Raw genomic sequence first — 22741 nt, 5'->3', positions numbered from 1 at the left:
AAGGATATTTTGAACTTCGGCATACAGGTCTAGTTTTTGTGACTTAATATGCAGAGGTGGGACTCTTAGGTCCTATTGTAAGTATCAATGCACTTTTATCAAACTGCCAAATTGTTTTCTAAAATGGCCATACCTTTTGCACGCCTACCGGTGATGTGTATACCTTGTCAACACTTGTTATTGGTTAATAGTACTTTTAGCCATTTATTGTATGTATATTATGTGCTTACATTTTTTTAAAAAACATTTTTGACTTCTTAGTTTTTATTTTCAGTAGTAGTTGAGACAACAGGAAGTTTAGGATAAACATTTTAGATTTTTGTCTTAGTTGTCAGCCGTGATCTCACTTTGATGACCACAACATTAATTATCAAGGATGTTTCTTGGGTGACTTAGTATATAATTATCTTTCATGTTGTCAAATTAGCTTTTAGTAAAGAGATCACTGCAAAACTGTATTTTCAGTTTTTACTCAGGCTTGAAAAAATTCAAAGTTGCTATTCTGCTTGTGCTTCAGTTCAACTTTGCACTTTAGTTCTAAAGTTAAAGCTAGGTGTGATCCCTGTACTTGGGAGGTGGAGGCAGGAGGGCCAGGAGTTTAATGCTAGCCTCAGCTAAGTAGCAAGTTTGAGGGCAGTGCTGTATGTAGTTCTAATGGAGGCAAAGGGTTGGGGTGAATTATATATATTTATTATAAATATTTAAATTTTAAAAATACTTATTTAAGTTTAATTGTGTGTGTGTGTGTGTGTGTGTGTGTACACGTGTCAGGTGACCCCAGAGTTCAAAGGGTAAGACTTGTGGGTGTTGGGAATTGAATCCAGGTCCTCTGTAAAGCAGTTTGAACCCTTAACTGCTGAGCAGTCTGTCCAGCCCCCGAACATTCAATTTTTAATGGTCAAACATTTTTTAATTTCTAGAATACTATATCATCAATTAGGAATGGATTATAAGATACAGTAGGTAGAACTTTATATGCAAGTAGTTTTATTAGATTACAGCAAGAATGATCCTACTCCTGGTTTGAGTACCTGAAATGTAAGACATGTTTGTGTAACCTCTGTTGGGCCATTGATTCATACCTGTGTTACACTTATAACAAGCATCTTGTGAATGTCGCTTGCAGAACACTTGTCATGGCAGAGCTTAGAGTTGAGTGAAAGAGACCATTGGACGGGGCCTTGCCTAAATGATGTCCTGGTGTGTATGAGGTGAGGAGTCCCAAGAACTCACGTTAGACTAGTCAGGACTTCCTACAAGAGCCAATGTCTACCTGGAGACACCCAGGGTGTAAGTGGGTGACTTTGGGATGTCAGACATGCAGACACCCTCATTGGAGGAAGGCTGAATAGCGATGCTATTTTAAAGTGACTAGTCCTGCACTCATTGCCCAATCTCACCTATACTTAGGCCAGTAGAAGGGAGGGACAGAAGGAGGAAGGGAGGGAGGAAAGGAAGGAGGAAGGACAGAAGGAAGGAAGGAAGGAAGGAAGGAAGGAAGGAAGGAAGGAAGGGAAGAAGAGAAAGAAGTACTTGAGAAAACACCAAACAGCAAATGTGTACTGTGTTATTGAATTGTTATTTTGATAGTTTGCTGTCAGAGGGGGCATTTATAGACAGGATACATTTAATTGTATAGATTTTGATCTTATCCTCAGATTTTGTAAAATATATATAGTATAGGAATAATTGTGGCATTACATATATATATATATTTTCATGGTTAAGTATATTTGGTATTTATTGTTATCTTTCATCATTTATCATGTTTTCTGTTATGTACTATTTATCAACCCACAAAGCTATGGTTTAGTGCTAATACAAGATGACGTTTAGTTTTTTTTTGTTGTTGTTGTTTTTTGTTTTTGTTTTTGTTTTTTTTTTTTTGAGACAGGGTTTCTCTGTGTAACAGCCCTAGCTGTCCTGTAACTCACTCTGTAGACCAGGCCTTGAACTCACAGAGATCCACCTGCCTCTGCCTCCCAAGTGCTGGGATTAAAGGCGTGCACGACCACCACCAACCAGCTGATATTTAGTTCTTCTTGTGGATCAACATATCTGATGCTCAGGCATTCATTTCTGATTTTGAAATAGTACTTGTGTGATTTTTTTTTCTTTTTCTCCTTTTGAGCATGGTCTCCCTAGAATTCCTGGGCTTAGGTGACTTCTACGTCGTCCTCATTGATAAGTGAGATTACAGCCATGCAGCACTGTTTTTTCTGAACGTTCCATCTCTAACTGCCATTTAGATAAAACAAGGCAAAACAAGCCCACACCATACTGAGTTCTAGATCTGTGTGTTGATATCCAACTGCTGGCCCATGCCTAGCCAGTGAGAGGGTGTTCAGGGCTGCTCTCCTCAGCGTGTCTGAAACTACCCTGATGCCCTCTCCCTGAGGTGTACCCACCATGCCTGCCTTTAGCTCTTGTGCTGTTACCAGGTTGAGACCCTAAATCCTCACCCATTTGCATCCCTCAGGTCCTTATTTACAGAAGTCTCAGATCCAATCACTTTTATCATCTACAAATTTCCTCCTCAACCTCTTTCTTCCTCATCTGCCAAAGCTGATTTTCAGCCCTGTCTGTTTGTTGAAGTGTTACAGAGATCTTGTAACGATCTGAGCTCCATTCTACCCCTTCCCCATAGATGACCCTTATATCCCTTCCACAGCAAATTCTGTCTGTAAATTTTGAAAACTATGAAATTGCAGACTTTCTGTTATATTATTTTTTTCCTGCATAGAACCCTTGAATCTCCAGAGTTACTATCAAATTGCTCTGAAAGCAGTTGTTCCTGGTGAAGACAAAGGTCCCTGTGACCTGGCCCCAGCTTCTCTAGTCTGTTCCTATCACCTATTTATTTGTTCCGTTTACAAAGGAGGACCGAGTGTCTGCTGTCTGCCGTGTGCCCTGCAAGGTGGTAGAGTGCTCTAACTCAGCTCAGATAGTGGTATAGAGGTACAGATAACAGGTGCATGCTGTTGTCAGTTACATGGATAGTGACTGTTACAGTATTCAGTATGGCTCTCAGTTCCCCCATCCATGGAGTGCTGGAAGTGCCATGGAGGCACAGGCTGGGTTCAAAGGGTAAAGGCAGGACTGCAGTGCCATGTGGGTGGGATTGCTAGTTATAGAGGGCTGTGTGAGAAAGTCTCTCTGGAAGAGAAGAAATCTGGAGCAGTCAGGGAGAGGAAACTCTGTAGACCAAGAGACCTGTGCTGAGCCTTGGCATAGGAGGATGTGTGCAGAGAGAAGGAACGGGCTGACTGCAGAAAGAGCAGAGGGGAGCAGCAGTCCCAGTCCTTGTGTAGGGACTTTGACTTCTAAGCTCAGGAAGTTTCCAGTCCTTGTGTAGGGACTTTGACTTCTAAGCTCAGGAAGTTTTGGCCCATGTTGCATCATTCTCCGCATGAAAAGAGATGCATTCCTGGCTTCCACCTGAAGGTTCAAAGGTCAGTCCGTGTCGTGTCCCCCCCCCCCCCCCCCCCCCCCCCGCTGGTCCCTTTCATCCCCTTAGCACCCATATTGGCTGTGGTGCAGAAGAGGAGGGCTAGATTTCTGTTTTCAGTTTCTGAGTTCATGTGTCAGTGGTTGAATGTTTGTGAAATTGTGGAATGGCTGAAAAGGAGACTCTTTGATAAGTGGGTAGTAGACATCCAGTGACATTGCAGTGACTCACAGCCCCTATGGTGCAGTGCGTGCCGCACACTGGGGATTTGGTGAGCTGTGTGCATAGGTATCAGTAAATATATGGTGATCGATCAAATGCATAGCCATGTGTCAACCCTCTTAGCTGTTTTTCTCTGCTCCCCTCAAACGGACATCCCCCAAATCCTGTATTGTATTTCACCACTGCCTTATCCCAACACTGATGCCACTTGAAGAAATGCCACACACTAGGGAAGGTGACCCTTGGTAAAAAAACACAGTGGCAAAGAGATGAAGAGTTAAATACAAGCTAAATGCGGGGGTTCATTACAGAGGGCTTGGCTCATTTGTCCTCTTTGCCTTTCTTTAGTGGGTTTTATTGAAGTTAATTCTTTATAGCCTCATTCATCTTTATTTGCAAATATTGATAGGTCTAGAATAGAAATTCTGCATACAACTTGAAACACTAGTCTTGCAAAATTTTAAATATCTAGCAACATCATTGTGCACCCAGTGGTGTTTCTTACTGTTTCATTTGGCTGAACAAAGAATTGTCCTGTAGTTCATTTACTCAATCCTGTTGTTTTAGGACTTTGGTGGGGTGAGTTTTTTTTTTTTTTTTTTTTTTTTTTTTTTTTTTTTTTGTGTGTGTGTGTGTGTGTGTGTGTGTGTGTGTGTGAGTCTAGATGTCTCATTCCTGCAGAGACCTTTCAACTCTGGAGCATTTTAGAGTTTTCCTAGATGTTCAGTTGTTTGCTACATGCAATTCTAAGCTGCCTGATCCTTAATCCTTAAACTTCCAAAACCCTGAAGTTCCTGCTTGTGTTTGAAACTTCTGGGGAAGGCCACTGGATGGGAGACCTAAGTACTGATCTGCAAAGGCCGTAAGTCTGGAAAACACTTAATGTCTGTTAGTAATATGAGTCTTTCCTCCCATTATTGCTTAACCAAAAGGCATCGTGTCCAGTAGATTGAATGCAATAGCTCATAAATATTGGATTATTGATCTTCCGTAATGTGTTATATTTTGACCATCTAAGCTATAAATTTTGCTAATGGCTCCTGTACCATTGTGTTGAGTTTTGTGCTCCTGCCTGGATGGGGTCTTAACTTTATTTCTCTATCAGAGTGGTCCTATGTGCACGTGAGGTCTTTCAATAAAAGATATGATTTTTTTTTCATCAACTTAAGCTTTAGGCCCCTAGAATTTCTTTTTAGCTTTGCTTCCATTTGTGTACTAGTGTGTTGGTGGATGCTGTGTGGTTTTGCACAATGTTAAAGCCTCCAGTCATTTCTATACCATTGTTCTGTGATGTTCCACAAAAGCTCATTGTGTTGGTCAGAAGCAGCCTTGCTCCAGCAAGCTCAGGACTTAAACTGGTTTCTAGCCTGGGGAGAGCTGGTATAGACAGGACTGCAGTTAGCATCTGTCGGAGATTGCAAGCTGAGATTAGACACTTTAAATCAACTAGATTCGTGGGGAAGCCACAGTAGATTTTGAGTGGTTCCTGTCATTTGGGTGTAAAAGAACCTACAAAATGACTGAGCATTTTCCATAGGCACTGCAGCTGACTGACCCTTCTCTGTGGCCTGCTCCCTCAAGCATTCTTCTGTTACTGCTATGACCCATGGGCGCTAAAGACCAGGAATGAGGCTTCTCTATCTATCTGTCTGTCTACAGAGCTGCATTCCCATGTCCAGGTCTCCTAACCTGTCCAGCCTCTTGGACAGTCCTTTCTATTCCAGGTCTTCAACTTAACACTGACAGTTGAACTCTTCCACATGATCCCTTAGTTTACTTCCTCAGTTTCCTAAGCCTTTGGTACTTAGATGTGAGGTGTGAGTGGAGATCATGTGATACGGGAGTTTCTGCCATATCAATAGGTATGTGGTCAGCAGCTATAGATCTATAGCCCGGCCCGGCCCAACTGCCTTTTCCTGCATGATGTTTTCTCCTGGCCTTTCCCCTCAGTTCTTCAGCCAGTCCAGACCTCGAGGAGGCTTGTCGTTTTAATAGGAAAGAAGAATACAATACGTGGCCTTTGTTTATTTGGTCCCTTAGAAAGTTAGGCCCAACTTTTTTTGTGTCGCCTGCTCTAACTAGTCTGTATATGTAAATTACCTTTCATGAGCTGTGAATTGGGAAGTGTTCTGAGAATTCCTACAACTTAGTATAGTTTAAGCACAAGTTTGGACAGATACTTTACCTGTTTCAGTTTCACTGAACCTTTACTAAAACTGTGTTTATTATTTTATTGATTGTTTTGAAACATTTACAAGTGGGGGAGAGAGAGAGAGAGAGAGAGAGAGAGAGAGAGAGAGAGAGAGAGAGAGAGAGAGAGAGAGTCTCTCTTTCCCTCCACCCAGCTAACAGCCAGGTGCTAACGACTTGTGCAGTTGTAGTAAGCAGCTTGTATCTTATTACTAAAAGCATCTGATGTCTTCACGTGGGAAAGGCTGATGAGTGCAGGGATGTTGATGTTTTGTCCCCTGTGTCCCCTTTCCACACACAGCCCATTGAAGCGGGTTCTTTCCTCCAATTTTACAGAGCGGATGGACCGTTACCTGGGCAAGTAGCTGGTTATTTTCAGCTTGGTAAACCTGTCCCAGCCATGGACATTAAAGCCATGTAAAACTTTAATGACGTGGCATTTTCCATAATTATTCTTTGTTAAGACTTTCTCTTTTAATATGCACTAAATGGGCTTACTGGGCACTTCCATTTCTACCATGTAAGAGACCAGAGGGAGAAATACTCATCAGTCAGGGACAGTACACACATGCTCAGAATAGAGGAGCTTTGCGTGGGAAGGAAGGAGGTTCATAGTGCATCTAGATGAATTGATAGAGAATACTATCACATGTAGTGCAGGTCAGCACAATCTTGGCTTTTAAACACAACATAGGCACAAGGTTGGTTTCTGTTATACAGTTGAGTCAAACGTACATAATAATATCATAAAACTATGTAAGTTTTATGAAAATAAGTGTCAAAGGCTTGGGATTTAGCTCACTTGGTAGAATCCTTGTGTAGCACATACAAGGCCCAGGGTTACATCCTCCTACACACAGGGCATGGTGTTACCTCTAATCCCAGCCTGGCGGAGGTTGAGATGGAGGCTCACAAGTGCAAGGTTATCGTCTGCTACATTAGCTAGTTCAAGGCCAGCCTGAGCTTTATGAGACCCTGTCTCAAAATAATGAAATAACAAACCAATAAAAATAGTTTACTGTTCACTTAGGACTTCTGCAGCTTCACTTTGGGGGCATGTGTTATATGTTTCTTTTTTCTGTTCCTCTTAGAAATCTCTAGGCAAATTTATAATCGGATTTCTTTGACAAAAAGTCTCAGTATATCCGACTCTTAATTCTAAATTTTTTCTCTATGATAGTTGTTTATAGGTCACAGGATTATGCGATTTAGATGCTGGATGTCATATTTGTTCCACGAGACATGGTCTCTCTCTGTAGCACAAACTGTCCTTGAACCAAAAATCCTCCTGCCTCAGCCTTATGACTGCTGGTATATTTAGGCTTCACTACTATGCTGGGCTGAGATGGTAAATACCATTTTTAAGAAAATAAATGTAGCCGGGCGGTGGTGGCGCACACCTTTAATCCCAGCACTCAGGAGGCAGAGGCAGGTGGATCACAATTTGAGACCAGCCTGGTCTACAAGAGCTAGTTCCAGGACAGTCTCCAAAGCCACAGGGAAACCCTCTCTCGAAAAACCAAAAAAAAAAAAAAAAAAAGAAAGAAAGAAAGAAAGGAGATGCCTTGATAGAGGGAAACAGCCCAGGTGTTCAAAGAGGTCTGGCACAGGGGAAATGTTAGGGGATCCACAGGGATGACCCCAACTAAGAATCTAGGTAGTGGTGGAGAGGCTGTAAAATAAAAACAAACTCTTTTCATATATTTATCAGAATAATTGTTGTGCATAGGTTGCCTAATAATTTTGTGTAGTTCGGTTTATTTGTGTAACATGTCGTGACTAAATTAAAAGCAAAAGGGATTATCCTTGCTGCCTGGGACTCAAGTACGCCACCATTCTTAATAGTACATTCTGTGATTCTTTCCTAAATGGTCATCAATAGTGATGTCAAGGCATGGTTATGCCACCCAAACTTTTACAGCACAGTGGAGATAAGAGAGCAAGTAATTGCCAGATGTGTGCAAAAGTTCTGTGAACACTTCCTGAGCTGAGAGATCACTGCCATTGATGTGATTGGGGTAGGGAACTAGCATGAGGTTTCCTTTGAATGACAGAGGAGTGAAAGAATTTCCTTGGTAAAAACTGCAAAGTTTACTTACACCAGGATTATAGAAATCAGAAGTTGGTTGATTTGGCTGTCTGATTCAGGAGAGACTTAGGGCTGGTACCCTAAAACTTAAGGAAAAGAGATGAAGTACTATGCTTGGAAAAAAAAGTTTTTTTTTTTCTTTTTCCCACAGAAACCTTACTTTTGCTTTTGAAACATTTTATAACTAGGTCACAATAAAACCATACTAGTGTGGATTCCTTTTTAAAAATAACTTTATTATATGTAAGGTATCTACAAGAAACACACATGGTCGCTGAATGAAATGGTGTTAACTGTCTCACATAGTTAGCCATTTTATTTTTGTTTTTAGTTTAAAAATTGTGTATGTTTGTGGTACTGTTTGTGGGTGTGTATGTGTGTGCAGATCCATGTGCACATAGATGGAATTTTATGTTCAGGCCTGAGGTCAACACTGCATGTCTTCCTCAATTGCTCTCCACCTTATGTTTTGAGGCAGGATCTCTCGCTGAATCTGGAGCTCTCCCATTCAGCCAGACTGCTGACCAGCAAGCCTCCAGACAGACTCCCATCTCTACCTCCCTAGCACTGAGAGTACAGGCATTTTTACATGGGTCCAGCATGTATGCTTGCACCCCAAAAGAGGACACCAGTTCTCTTTATAGATGGTTGTGAGCCACCATGTGGTTGCTGGGAATTGAACTCAGGACCTCTGAAAGAGCAGTCAATGCTCTTGACCATTGAACCATCTCTCCAGGCGATTGACCAGGGTATCATGCTTGAAGGGCAGGTACTTTATTGCTGCAGGCATGTCTCCAGATTCTTTGTTTTTATTTTTATGATAATGAAGAGCAACTGAAATCTATTCATTTAGCAAGACTGGCATATGCAGTATAATTTTATTCCTTGTGATCTTTATGTACATTAGAACCCTAGACTTCTCATCATAATCTATCCTTGATTCCTTTGACTTACATCTTCCCACCTCCTACCACTCCTCCTTCTTGTAGTTGCCATCTATTCTCCACCTTTGTGGGTTTAATCTTTATTTTATTTTTGGGATTCCACATGCAATGTAATCCTGAACTATTCTTCTTTCTGTGTCTGGCTAGTTTACCTAGAATAATGTTCCCCTAGCTTTATCTATGTTGTGACAAATGGCAAGATGTCCTCCTTTAGGGCTGAATAATATATGTGTAGATAGATAGATAGTCAGCTTGGGTAGATGGGTGTCATCAGTCTTTTTTAATCGACTCAGGCATCAACAGACACCTAGATTGTTTCTTATCTGTGGTTAACATTGCAGTGAACATACAGACACCTTTGTGATATCATTCATGTCTGTGGTAATGTCATCTCATTTTTTTATATTTCAGAGGGATTGTTGGTTCATAAATAATCCTGATTTTAATTTCTTTTAAAATATTTGTTTTTATTATTTTATTTATGCATACATGTTTGTGTCTTTGTGAATGCGTGTCATGTACATGCATGTCTGTGGAAAGTCAGAAGAGGCATCTGGTTTCCTGGAGCTGGAGTTATAGGCACTGGTGATCTGCCCAATGTTGGTGTTGGTAACTGACCCAGGATACTCTATAAGAGCAGGAAATGCTCTTAACTGAGTCATCTCTCCAGCACAGACCCTGGTGTCTGGTTGGTCTTCCTTCCTTCCTTCCTTCCTTCCTTCCTTCCTTCCTTCCTTCCTTCCTTCCTTCCTTTTGGTTTTTCGAGACAGGGTTTCTCTGTGAAGCTTTGGAACTGTCCTGGAACTCACTCTGTAGACCAGGCTGGCCTTGAGCTCACCGAGATCTACCTCCCCAGTGCTGGCTAATGGTGTGTGCCTCTACTACCCAGCTGTGTTAGTTTCTTAAGGGGCATCTGTCTGTGCATCCACACTGTTCCTTAGTCTCTGCATTCCTTAGGATCTGCTGAGGGTTAGCTCCAGGACCCAGGTGAATATAAAAATCTAAGGGTGCTTTAATTCTTTATTGTACAGTATTTGCATTTAATTTACACACAGCCATAGGTTATATAGATATCTAAAATAAAATACCCAATACCATAGAAACACTAAGTAAATGCTTCTTGTACTGTAGTGTTTAGGAGAGTATTACAAGAAAACAAAGGTTTTGCTTTTTTTTTTTTTTTTTGAGACAGGGTTTCTTTGTGTAGCTCTGGATGTCCTAGAACTAGCTCTGTAGACCAGGCTGGCCTCAAACTCACAGAGATCCGCCTGCCTCTGCCTCCCAAGTGCCGTGCCACCACCACTGGCAAAAACGAAGTTTTTACATGTTCAACATAGACTCATTGTGTATTCTGTGGTGCCAGATACTGAATCCAAGGTCTCATAGTCCAGGGAATCAATCACTCTACTGTTAAAGCATACGCTGAGCAGCCCTATCCCCACCCTTCCATGCTTTCCATCCAAGGTTGGTTGAATCCATGGATACAAAAACCTACAGATACATATTCTCAGGTTATATCTTTTAAGGTAACACAGTCTATTGGATAAATGACAGATGTGTTTTGAGTATTTCATTTAACTTGTCAACCTACACAGTGAATTAGATGACTTGTGCCTTTGGCCAAAAAGGAAATTGATATATTGCAGGTTTTTTCCTTTTTTAATTTCAGAAGTTCTGGTGTGTAGAGTATTTTAATTTCTTTGAAGTAGAGTAGCACTGAAAAAATTTGAGGACTTTATGAAATGTAGGATTGCTGAGGTAGCCATCAGTTGTCCGCTTAAATGTCCCAGGGGAAAATGAAAGGACAGTGGGCGTGTGGCAGGTGACAGGAGGCAGGAGAGGGCAAATTCATTCTTTCTGTGTAATGGGGTATTCTGCCTCAGGTCACTCAGAGTAGATGAGGTCACTCAGGGTCACTCAGAGTACATGTTAGCGGGTACTTATTCTAGCCTGAAGCCCGTCCTCCAAACCTATGAAGACCAGAAATCTTTGGAGATAGTATTAGTTGTGCAACAAATGCCTATGGGAATTGTATCATAATATCCACTGTGTTCCCCACCTCTTTCTCCACAAATACTAGATTAACATCTGACTCACCAGAGTAAATAAGCTGGGTGTAACCCAGCTTGTCTTAGGTTACATAAGCATACTGGGTTGGCATACATGTCTATACCCTCGAAGAAGGAGAAGAAGAAGACATGGCAGCTACTGAAAATGCTTCAAGGCTAAGGCAGTCACTGGTATGCACCTGTGTGCTTAGGGCAGGATAGGGCAGAGCTTCCCATGGTGGTTCCATAAAGACAGTGCACTGCTCTGCCTTCATTAGCTTGGAGACAAGTAGTGCATCTTTTTAAGAAAGATGCTGACTTTGTGTGGGTTTTCATATATTTTGAGTTTTTCTCCTCCTGACTAATTCTCTCTTCCATTCCCTCTGCTGGGGATCAACCCTAAGACTTGACCCACAGGAGGGAAGTCCTATAATGAATGTGTCTTTTACAAAATTTTGATGGTTGTTTACTGGTTCTGGGCAAAAGTTAGAAAGGAGCTCTGTCCTCTAGCCTCCACCCTTAGTTTTGTTGCTGCCCAACTTAGCCAGAGTGTAATTGTTGATTTGTGTATCGAGTCACCTGACTGAGAAGGAAGATCTCCTTTAAGAAACACAATTTTAAGGGAAAACACTGTTTGTACCCCACCCCCCACTATCTAATTGCTACTTAGGTGTTCCTAGTGCTGAGCATGGCTTAGAGTTAATAATCATCTTGAATTTTGCCAAAGCTTGGAAATTTTCCTCCATAGTCTGGTGTGTAAGTTGATGGCCCTGTATGCTCCCCTCATTTTTAATTTCCTTCTTGTGCTGGTGTTGTTTGTTTGTTTTTATTTTTTAATCAATTTCACACACTGGAATCTCCTGGGTTTAGGCCCCTCAACCGAGGAACTGCCTCCATCAACGTTGGCCCATGGGCAAGTCTGTGGGACATGTCTTTGATTAATGATGGATATGAAAGACCTGGCCCACTGAGTCTGTTGCCACCCTTGGGCAGGTGGTCCTGAGTTATATAAGAAACTAGGTTGAGCAAGCTATGCAGAGCAAGCCAGTAAGCAGCATTCTTGTATGGAATGACCTTGCTTCAGTTCTTGTCTGGAGTTCCTGAATTGGCTTCTGTCAGTGAGACCCTATCCAATTAAGTAAGTGGTAAAGTGGACTTTTAACAGGTAAACTTTAAACACAGTATTAGATTGTGGAATGTGCACAGTACAATGTGGTGTGGTCCTGGGAACCTGACTTGGGTAATAATGCTGGAATGAAGAAAGAGACATGAAAGAAAGGAGAGGCACAGGTATAGAACAGCTGGAACTGGGTGGGCTGTGCTTGCATGGACAGAGGGCACACACTATACTCAATATACTCAATCAATACTCAATACTCAATACTCAATCAAACCCTGATATTCAATGTGTTTATCTGCAGTTATCACAAGGAGGAGAGTTAGCTAGCCTCTGTGTGATGTCTTTGTAGGGGACCAGTCTTGGCTGTGAACACCAGGGAAGAGCAAGCTGAGGTTGGAGCTTTCTGCACACACTGTCAGCATTTGTCAGCATTTGCACTTGGGTCAGGGGAAGGTTCTGCTATTTCCCCAAACCTAACCCAGGAAGGCACTGGGATCCTGGACATGGCTGTACTAGTGTCAGACATTAAACCCCCACTCAGGAATTCAGCTTTCCACAGGAAAGCATTATAGGAATATATATATTAAGTGACAAATAATTGCTTGACAACAGTGGGAATTGAGCCAGTCTGAGCTGTGCAGTGCGTCTTGTAGTGGATCTTGTAGTGGCTGGTTCCTGTCTCAGAACTCACCCTATAGGGCTCTTCTGAGCACAGGTTCCTCTCTAGTGGCTAACTGTGTTTCTGGACTAGTGACATACCTTTACTACCACCCTAAATTACACCCCCCCCCAGCATGTGTGTATTAAATGTTCACTTCATACACTGAAAAATATGAAGTTGGTTAGATGCTGTTTTCTCACTGGCGAGCTTGTGTCTGCAGCAGTACTGGCTCCCAAGAGTCCTTGGCTTCCTGCCTCACTGCTGTTCGGAATTCCTGATTCAGCCTGTTACAATTGTCCTGCAACTCTGGCCTCACAGGGCCTCCTGCAAATACACTTGCTTTCTTTCCTCCCTGAACTTTGGCTACTTGGTATTTATTGCTTATACAGAAAAGGACCTCATTTGCTGTTTGTTCTTTAGATGGGTATCAAACCTGTAAAGAAAGCCAGTGACTAGAACAAGTTCAGCGGGACTATACTCAACAAAAGAGGATTTTGATGAAGTGGTAGGAATCCCACTTGAAGGCTCTAATGGACTTAGAAGTCTCATGACTGGCCTGGGTGGAATTCTGTGTGTACACCAGGCTGGCCTCAGGCTCACAGAAACCTGCCTGCCTCTGCCTCCAGAGTACTCGGGTTAAAGGTGTGCACTGCCATGCTGGACTTTCAGCAGTGGTTGAAAGAGACATTGATTTATTGTGGTCAAGTACATACATTATCTTACTGTTCTGTTTTTACCCTGTCTGTTTTGTATTAAGATTTCTGCTAAAACTTGGGAGCCTGATGGTCATCTCAGTATTCTGTAGTAGAATCATTTTACAAAATGTAATTTGGTCATTCATATTCTCTCTCTCTCTCTCTCTCTCTCTCACACACACACACACACACACACACACACACACACACACACACACCACAACACAGACACATATAGACACACATGCACAAAACCACTGTTTTTCTCTATATTTACAAGCTGCAGTCTGGTGATTGAAAGATAAAACTTGACATGGAAATATTCAGCAGCCCTTCCTGTTTGTTATGCTATTGTTTTAATCACACATTGTTTGAATTTCATGCCCTTTTTTTCTTTTCCTTTCTGTTTATCTTTGCATGTTTATTATTTGTCAGTTTCATGAAGGCTTCATTGTATTTATTATTGGCCAGAACGTGGTAAGTTTCAGAGCTGGGGTGATGGCTCGTGTTAGACTGGATGGGCTAGACTCTTGAGTCAAGCTACTGCCAGTCTAGCTGAGCACAGGGGCTGAGGGGCTTCTTGGAGGCCACACCAGAGGCAGAACAGCTGAGAGCAGTGCACACAGCTTCTTGTTCTTGGGAATTCAGGTGAAGACACACTTGGAATCTGCCATAGGATGGGTAGGTCTCTAATGTGTGAACAGAGCATAGCGGTGTACAGCATCTCTATGAGTGGCCATCAGCTAGCTCTCTAGCGGGTCTGGGCTCTAGATAATGGCTTGATACCACTCTTTGGGATTGGGAGTGGTGACTGAAAGTAGGTTTGGTCTTAGGAAGGGTCTCCCAGACTAGGGACCTCCAAAAATACAAAAACAGAAGTTTATTCATCATAACTTAGCTAGGGTAGTGAACAAGGAGTGGATGAAAGCAGTATAACAGAAAAATCTAGAAATGCTGGTCATCCACCCTGGGGAGCATGGAAGAGAAGCAGGTTTAGTTTTAGTTTGACATTCTGACCTGCAAAATGCCTTTTCAGGGTAAAAATCAGTTCCAGGGTTAATGAGTAAACCATCAGCCTGCCCCGTTGGCACTGGTGCAACATCACGAGAGAGCTGAGAACTGCTGATGCTTCCCTGTGCCGTCTTCTGTGGGGAACTGGTGTGCACAGAGAGAAGTGAGCTCTGTGGCAGCAAATCTGCTTCCTTGCAGAATAGGAGGATGTGAGAAAGCACTTTAGGCCGAGGTCCTCATGTTGCCCGCCATTCTGGAGGCGAACCTGCAGTTTGGAGTGACAGGAAGCAAGGGGAAGTCATGGTTGTTAGGGCTCTCCATGGTAAGTGTGAGCTTCCACGCTTTCACTGACTTCCATGCACGTGCTGCATCTGTGTGACTTTTGGTTGGACCTGGAGGGGAAAGGGACCTCATGGGAAATTAGGTGGCAAACACGTAGAGCTTAAGCAGCAGGAGCAAGAGCTGCTCTCAATCTTATTAGCAGGAGGCGTTTATTCATTGTTGAGACAGTCTCACTGTGTGGTACAGGCTGGTGTTGGAGTTCTACCCTCCTGCCTCAGCCTCCCAGGGCTGTAGTTACAGGTCTGTGCCTCCACACTGGACTGGGCAGAGGTTCTAGACATGAAACTGTTTTTGAGTCTCCTGCCACCAAGGTTGCTTTGCTTGAAAGACTGGATTAGATAGATCATCCCTGTTTGGATCAGGCATTGGTCCCTCCCAGAGTCAGGGTATAGAGATGTAATGTAGGTCAATAGCTTTGAGGTGCTTTCTTTGTGCATCAAGAGCCATTCCTGACAAAGCAGAAAACAAAAGCTACACACCCTTCCTAGAAATGGTTAGAGCATCTCTTTGGTAAACCCGTTTTTTCTTTTGTTCTGTTCCTGCTTACACTTAAAAAGAGAGATAACCCTGTTAGTGCATCTTTTTTGTTTGTTTGACTTATGGTTATTTGAAACAAGGTTCTGCTGTCCAGCCCAGGGACTGGCCTGGGACTCGTGGCAGTGTTCCTGCTTCATGTGCACCAGAGCACCTGGTGCTAAGCATCAGGTGGGGTGCAGCTTTTCCTGTGGAAGGAAACCCAGATGCAAGTTGAGGTACCATAGCTAGAGGCCGAGCCATAGTGCAAAGAGACTCTGGGCACTGAGCATTCCAGTTCTCTTCTGATTGTTTGTTGGCATTCTAGAGGTTAAACTGAGCCAACTTATATCTGTATGAGGAGGAGAGAAATGTGTATTTAGAGAAAAAGGTGTGAAGTCCAGTGACCAGGAAAGAAATGGTGGAGAAGCCCTGAGGTGTCTGTCTGCATCGATCCCAAACCAGTTCACTGCAGACTATAGATTGCTTCTGCTACTGTTTGGTTTATGAGGGCCATGTTCCTAGCAGACCAGCTCAGTTCTTCAGTCTCTCCCACCCCCGGGCCTCTTTCTGGTCTTCCCAGACTCAGGGTACAGTGGCAACTCTCCCTTAGTAGTCAGGGAAGACAGCCCACCCAGTTCATGCCTGTTTCTTTTCTGTATTTTTGCATGTGTTGTTAGCGTTCTGTTCCTTTTAAAATTGGGGATGGCTCCCTTGTTAAAGTGCCTGCTGTGCAAGGGTGAGGGCCTTGGTTTGGGTCCCTAGAACCTGTATAAAAGACCAGGCACAGCAGCATGAACAATAATCCCAGTATTGGGTAGGCAAAGGCAGGAGGATCCATGGGACAGACTGGGCAGCTGGTCTACCTCCATCCGGTGAGCTCCAGATTTCAGTGGGAAATCTGTTTCCAATGAATGAATGAAAAAAGGAAGGGAGAGAGAGAGAGAGGGAGAGGGACAGGGAGAGAGGGAGAGCAGGTGGGTAAATAAGTCTACCTCCATCCGGTGAGCTCCAGGTTTAGTGGGAGATATTTCAGATGAATGAATGAATGAATGAATGAATAAATGAATGAAATAGGTGGAGAAACGACAAGGCACCCACCCATAGCTGACTGATGGTTTCTTCTGGCACTCATTTGCAAATCACAATAATTGCTGTGCACTTACACACCAAGCACACACTCAGGTGCTTTCTTTTAAGTTGAGTTGGTATTTTGTTATATGAATTGAATACCAGCTTGTTATATGTTTGCAATGCTTTCTCCTGGGTTATAGCTTCTTCTCTGTTGTGTAAGTGCCCTTTAAAGAATAGAAGTTAATTCATGGTGATAGGATGTGAGGGAGCTGGCCACATCCACGTCTGGCACAGAGATTAATTAGGGTGCCAAACTCTCCTTTCTTCCTTTTTATTTGGTCTGGGACCCAGCCCCTGACATGTTGCCACCAACATTTGGAGTGATTCTCCCTGACTCAATCAGACCTTTCTGGAAATAGCCTCATGGGCACACCTAGAGGTGTGTTTTCTTTTTTTCTTTTCTTTTCTTTTTTTTAGAGGTGTGTTTTCATGGTGATCCTAAAGGCAGCCAAGACAGCAGTGAAGATTAACCTTACCTGTCAACCTGACACCAGAACTTGACACTTTATACCCAACATTACAACCTGGCCACCAAAGTTTTCTTTCAGTCTCATGATGTAAAATGTTTTTAGTCCACCTATAAAGTCCCCACAGCCTTTGCCAGTCCCAGTACTGTCCAAAACTCTCTTTGGAAGCTCTTAATTGTGCGTCCCTATTAAAAATGAACCAACAGGTATCATACTTTTAATACACAACAGTAGATAGTAAACATCCCCATTTCAAAAGAGATGTAATAGGAGGATAGCAAAGAAACAGTGGGCCAAAGCAAAACCTAAACACACTAGGGCAGACACCAAACTGTCCTGCTCCATACCTGGCCTCTGGGGCTAGTGATACAGGGTAGTCCTGCCTTCCAGCTCTACCACCTCTGCTTCTGTACGGAGCATCTTTCTGCCAGTAGTTATTTTATTGGGAGGAGACATAACGAATTGACCAGCAGTGCCCTTGCTTATCAGCTGGCTGACATCTGTAGGGACAGAAGCTTAGACCCCATATGTGACTGTGAAACTAACGTGGGAGGAGGGGGCCATCAGCTTCTGCAGGCCCCTTCTGATGGCTCAGGGGATCAGGTCATTGTGCAGAGGAACACAGGTTTCAGGTGCTCTTTTGTTTGTTTCCTTGGTGCTTTTCAATACGTTCTCTGGCAGGTGTCCCAGAAGGAGGCTATAAAATTGCTTATTAAAAGTTTCTATCAGAAAATGAGCATTTTGTTATTATTTAATGGTCCACTTTGTTTAAACCCAGAGATCCCTGAAAATCCCTAAGACACAGACCAACACACAGTGTATTTGTTTTTCATTGATCTACAAACTACAAAGAGTTAATTGATCCTAAGCCCTTTAGACTTTGCTGAGATCATGGCATTGCTAGCATTTAGCTAAATCTGGAGTCCAGGCAACAGCTTCTAATTTATATAACTTAGTTTTGAAACTCGGATTTTTAAGTATGAACATTTGTGTTTTTAAAAATACTCAACCCTTTGACACTATACTAGACTTATTCTAAATCAGAGGTAAGCAAAGTATGATATAAAAATATGTAAACTCTAAGGGCCACAGTGGAAACACTGTCTAAAGTGTGGGCTGTTTAAAACTTGACACCTTGAAATTGTGTTGTAGGCTACAAGTGGAATGCATTGACATCATTGCCTAAGCTTTTTTTTTTTTTTTTTGGCTGAACTTATATTGAAACAAAAGTTTAGAAAGCTCCATCCACTGTCCGGTATTTCATGTCTGTGCTTCATAGTATCTGTAGATTGCATGCTACTTACAAGGATGGAGTCAGGAAAACATTAGCACATAGCTAGCTAGCTCTTTCCAGTTGTCTGGCTTCCTGCTTCTACTTTATCTGATACCTGCTTGGGCCTGGCCACTCAGAACTGGCAAAACCAGATAATCCACATGTGTAAGAGAAGGGAAAACAACTCAGAAAGAAAAGAGCAAAAAATTGGGACAGGCCTTTCACCAAAGAGAAGCCATGAGTTAGCCAATGAGTATGGTAGAAAATGCAACATCTTTAATGAGCAAGAAGATGCAAAATAAGATTGCAGTTGAGTGCCATTTTATATCCTAAAATTAAGGAAGTTAGAGAATGTAGCTAAATATGAACCGTTATTGCTCGTGAGAGTAATTTGCTAAGCACATTGTAGGGAATAAATTTGACATCATGAAAATTGAGTGGATGAGTCTTGGAAATGTAATATTGAATAGAAACATTAAGTTCTATAAGATGAGCTGTTTGGTGTCATTTTGATGGATTTACAAAGAAACTAGAATACCATCTTGTTGAAAGATACATAAATATATGATATACTTAAAACAATTGTAAGGGCAAAATAGATGTGTGCAGTTAATAGATGGCAGGAGTTGAAAGTGTGGAGTAATAGGAGTGACTTACATTTAGTTCTTACATTAGTTGGGGCACAGTTCCCTAGATGTTCTGTTTTTGTTTGTGTGTATCAGAGGGTCTCTTGTAACCCAGGCTAGGCCTCCAACTTCCTATGTAGTTAAGGATGGCCTTGAATTCTTGTCCTGGCCTCCACCTCCCGAAATGTTGTGTGGATATGGTTCATTTGCTTTCCACTTCAGAATGGTACTGTGTTATGTAAACCAACCCCAAAGTAGTTACTAATTCTTTTGTTTAAAATGCCATGTTTTTATTTTGTTTTATTTTGCTATTCTTCATGTATATGCTAGAAAAGTTCTGGTACTTGTCTCCTATTAAAATTAACCTGAAATGTATGCCTATGAGTTAAAGAGAATGCATATATTCAATTTTCATTTGATAATATTCAGAGGTATGAGCCTGGTGATGTTCATGTTATTATTTTGCTTTGAATTTAACTGAACATTTGCAAGTAATTGTTGTTGGTAACAAATAATCTATTTAAAATATAATTAAAATCAGGCTATAGTTCTGTTGGTAGAACATTTGTCTAGCATTTCTGAATGTTGGAAATCTAATATTGAATGAGAACATTAAGCCCTATAAAATAAGAGCTGTTTGATATCATTTTTATGGATTTGTTTATAGGATCTCCAGTATTCTATAATGAGCTGTGGTGGCTCACCTCTGTAATCTTAGCACATGGAAGGTGGATGCAGGAGGATCAGCTACATGGGGAGTTCAAGGCCAGCCTATACTACATAAGACCTGTTTAGACCGTACTTGGAAGTCAGATTTAGGACACATCTTCACTTCCTGTTTTTTCCCCTCCTGCCATTTGAATTCCTAATAGTGCTTTAAGTTGCTGGTTTTAAAGACGACTTCTTCCTCAGTAAGCTTGTGTGTGTGTGTTTACCATCTGATACATCATGCAATTAAGGGTTGTTGAAGATGCAGTGCAGGATTTTAAAAAGTAACATTATTTGTGTCTGCCTGTGGGGGAGGGGTACCTGTGTGCTACGGCATGCTTATGGAAGTCAGAGCACAACTTGCAGGAGTCAGGTCTCTCCTTTCACCCTGTGGGTCCCAGCTGTCAAATTCAGATTATCAGGTTTAGGTGCAAGGTGCTTGTACCCAATGAGCTATCTTGTGGGCTCATTAAAAAATAGCTTCCAATTTTTGAAGAGTATTTTTCTTTCCAACTTGACCTTCTAATTAATTAAGCACCAACCAACCTAGCTTGGTTGGCACAGTGGTATGTGCCTGTAATCCCCAGCACTTGGGAGTTCAAGACTAGTCTGGGCTACAGAAGACCTAGTCTCAACAAATAAATAAATCAAATAAATAAATAAATAAATAAATAAATAATCAAACACAAATAAAAACAATTAGCAATAATAAAAAGAAGCAGCCAAGACGTGACATACTTTCACAAGTAGGATTGTCTTTGAATGATTAGCTGATTTTGTTTGAATTTTTATACTATGATCAGAGAGATCAACAAAGTTTTATGACCCAAACTAGTTGTGAGCAGGAGAGCAGAATGCTGCAACGTGAAGCCTCCATAGGTATGGAATGCTGCCAAGACTGAGTGTGGAGTTAGAAGGCCCTCAGTATTAGTGCAGGGCAGTTACTTTCAAATTTCTTGAGACCAAGGAAGTAGTTGGCTAAGACTGTGGGAAGTTTTTAGAGCAGAGTGGATAAAGTGCAGAGCCTGGACTCCATATCTGTATGATAAGGCTCTCATACTGAAGTAAGGGCTCACAAATAAGAGAACCATGTAATGTAACCTGTGTGTGGCATGGCAGATAACCTGAGGCTGGAGTGTGACCTGTGAGGGGGATGGGGGTTTTCTGATTTTACATTTGCTCAAATTTGTTTAGCTCTTTACTCCATTACGCAGGACAAGCACCTAGGCAAATACTGGGTTGTTTTGTGATTTTTCTTCTTTTTCTTTCTTTTTTTTTTTTTTTTGTCTTTCTGAAGGGAAGACAGTGTGTTCTGTGTTATGCAAGTGAATACCAGCCCCAAAGAACTAGATCTGGCTTTATGTCTGGCCCTGCTGCTCACCATGGTATTGTCACTTTGTCTTCACATGACTTCTTTAGGTCTCAATTTCTTCATCAGCTAAAGAAGCCATACTGGGTGATCGGTAGTGAAATTTTAAGTGACTTTGTTTTCATGGATTTGAAGAAGTATCTGCTCTATTTTTTTTTAAAGCTTCTTTTTACATTTTATTTACGCATTGTGTGTGTGTGTGTGTGTGTGTGTGTGTGTGTGTGTGTGTGTGTGTGTGTCTGTGCACACGCATGTACCATGCCAACCTTGTGGAGGTCGGGGAGCAGCTTGTAGGAGTCAGATCTCTCCATCCACCATGTGGGTTCCAGATATCTAACTCAGGTTGCGGTTGCAAGCACCTTTACCCACTGAGCCATCTTGGTGGCCTCTCTCATGGGCTGTTTTAAAAGCAGAGTTTATGTGCCTTGAGTGATGTGCTCTCAGGTATTAAAGGGAGGTGACAGGTGATGGGTAGAAGCAGCAGAAGCTGCTGGGCTGGCCAGTCTTCTGAACATGAACTAAACCTCTTCCTTTTTCACAGGTGTGATACTCTCCACATCTGCTTCAGGAAGAAAGTGCCTGTCATTCACGTCTCTGCAGGTTCATGCCAGCCCAGCACACAGAATCAGGTCAGTCTGGAGACTTCATTAGGCTGTTGATAAAGGAGCCAGGGGCAGAATCCTTGAGTCTCCTGAGCTGGGATCCTGAAGACCAAGATTTTGATCCTGCTTCATCCCGATAACTGGGTAAACTAGGGAAAGCCATTTTCTCTTCATTCTCACCCAAACTGGGTTTGTTGGAATTCACTATCTTCAGCTACAATTTTGGCTTTAAATCATCAGTATTTTTGTTGTTGGTACCTGCAAATGACAAAATTATGTGTTAGAAACATTTCCTTTATCTCTTTCCTGGAAAATATCATTGGGTTTTGATGAAGTAACACATCATAAAATGAAATTGAGTTGGATTGTTAGTGCACTTACCATGCACACAGATGGAGCTTCATGGCCTGGCAACATAGCACACTGCCGAGCATCACACACACACACACACACACACACACACACACACACACACACACACACACACACACAGATACCCCGACTCTCAGCCCCTGTCCAGCATCAGAGAATATTATACCATCACTGGTCCCAGAAAAGATCAAAATTCAAAATTGAAAGCTGAAAGCAAGGTTTTTAGGAGATGCATGCTGTTTGTGACACCGTGAAGTCCGAAGCAGTGAGCTGGGACCCTTTGTAGTAACTTCGAAGCACAGGCCTTTTTAATCAGTTTAATCACTGTCAGTCACCAGTTGAAGTGAAAAAGGACATCATAAGGGGCTTGTGAATCCCAGGACCTGCAATTCCTTATGGTGTTTCATTTTCATTGTGGGATTTTGGGTTGCTTATTTTTTCATGGACTGTCTGTCCTTCAGTACCGTTCTTCACTGCAGAGATGGTGCCTTTTGGGCCATGCTCTCTGCTGGTCGAAATCCCTCAGCTGAAATTAGCTTAACCAAAATAGGAAAGGTATCAGGCTTTGGGGGGTTTTCCAGAAGACACAGATCCAAGGGCAGAAACACAGCCAGGTTGCACAATGGCAACCCAGGGGCCTAAGCATAGGGGTTCCCTACCAGTTCTCAGAAAAGTGCCTGTCCTTGACACACACGCACTCTCCCCTGTCCTCTGCACACGCACTCTCCCCTGTCCTCTGCACACGCACTCTCCCCTGTCCTCTGCACACACACTCTCCCCTGTCCTCTGCACACACACTCTCCCCTGTCCTCTGCACTCTTTTCTGTCCTCTGCACACACACTCTCCCCTGTCTTCTGCACTCTTTTCTGTCCTCTGCACACACACTCTTCCCTGTCCTCTGCACAC

General features: G+C 42.3%; 1 protein-coding gene across 5 annotated transcripts in view; it reads left to right on the top strand.

Moving 5' to 3' along the window:
• Positions 1-22741, top strand: part of Wdfy3 (WD repeat and FYVE domain containing 3) — a 227702-nt gene that overhangs the window by 3030 nt on the left and 201931 nt on the right. For all 5 annotated transcript variants that reach the window (XM_035453188.1, XM_027388524.2, XM_027388521.2 and 2 more), the window contains exon 2: positions 21402-21489. The gene's annotated coding sequence lies outside the window, so the exon portion shown is untranslated. The remainder of the gene's footprint in view (positions 1-21401; positions 21490-22741) is intronic.

This window comes from Cricetulus griseus (genome assembly GCF_003668045.3).
Source record: "Cricetulus griseus strain 17A/GY chromosome 1 unlocalized genomic scaffold, alternate assembly CriGri-PICRH-1.0 chr1_1, whole genome shotgun sequence".
Lineage (NCBI taxonomy): Eukaryota > Metazoa > Chordata > Mammalia > Rodentia > Cricetidae > Cricetulus > Cricetulus griseus.
Note: the sequence above shows the minus strand (reverse complement) of the source record. Positions and strands in the feature narration are given on the sequence as shown.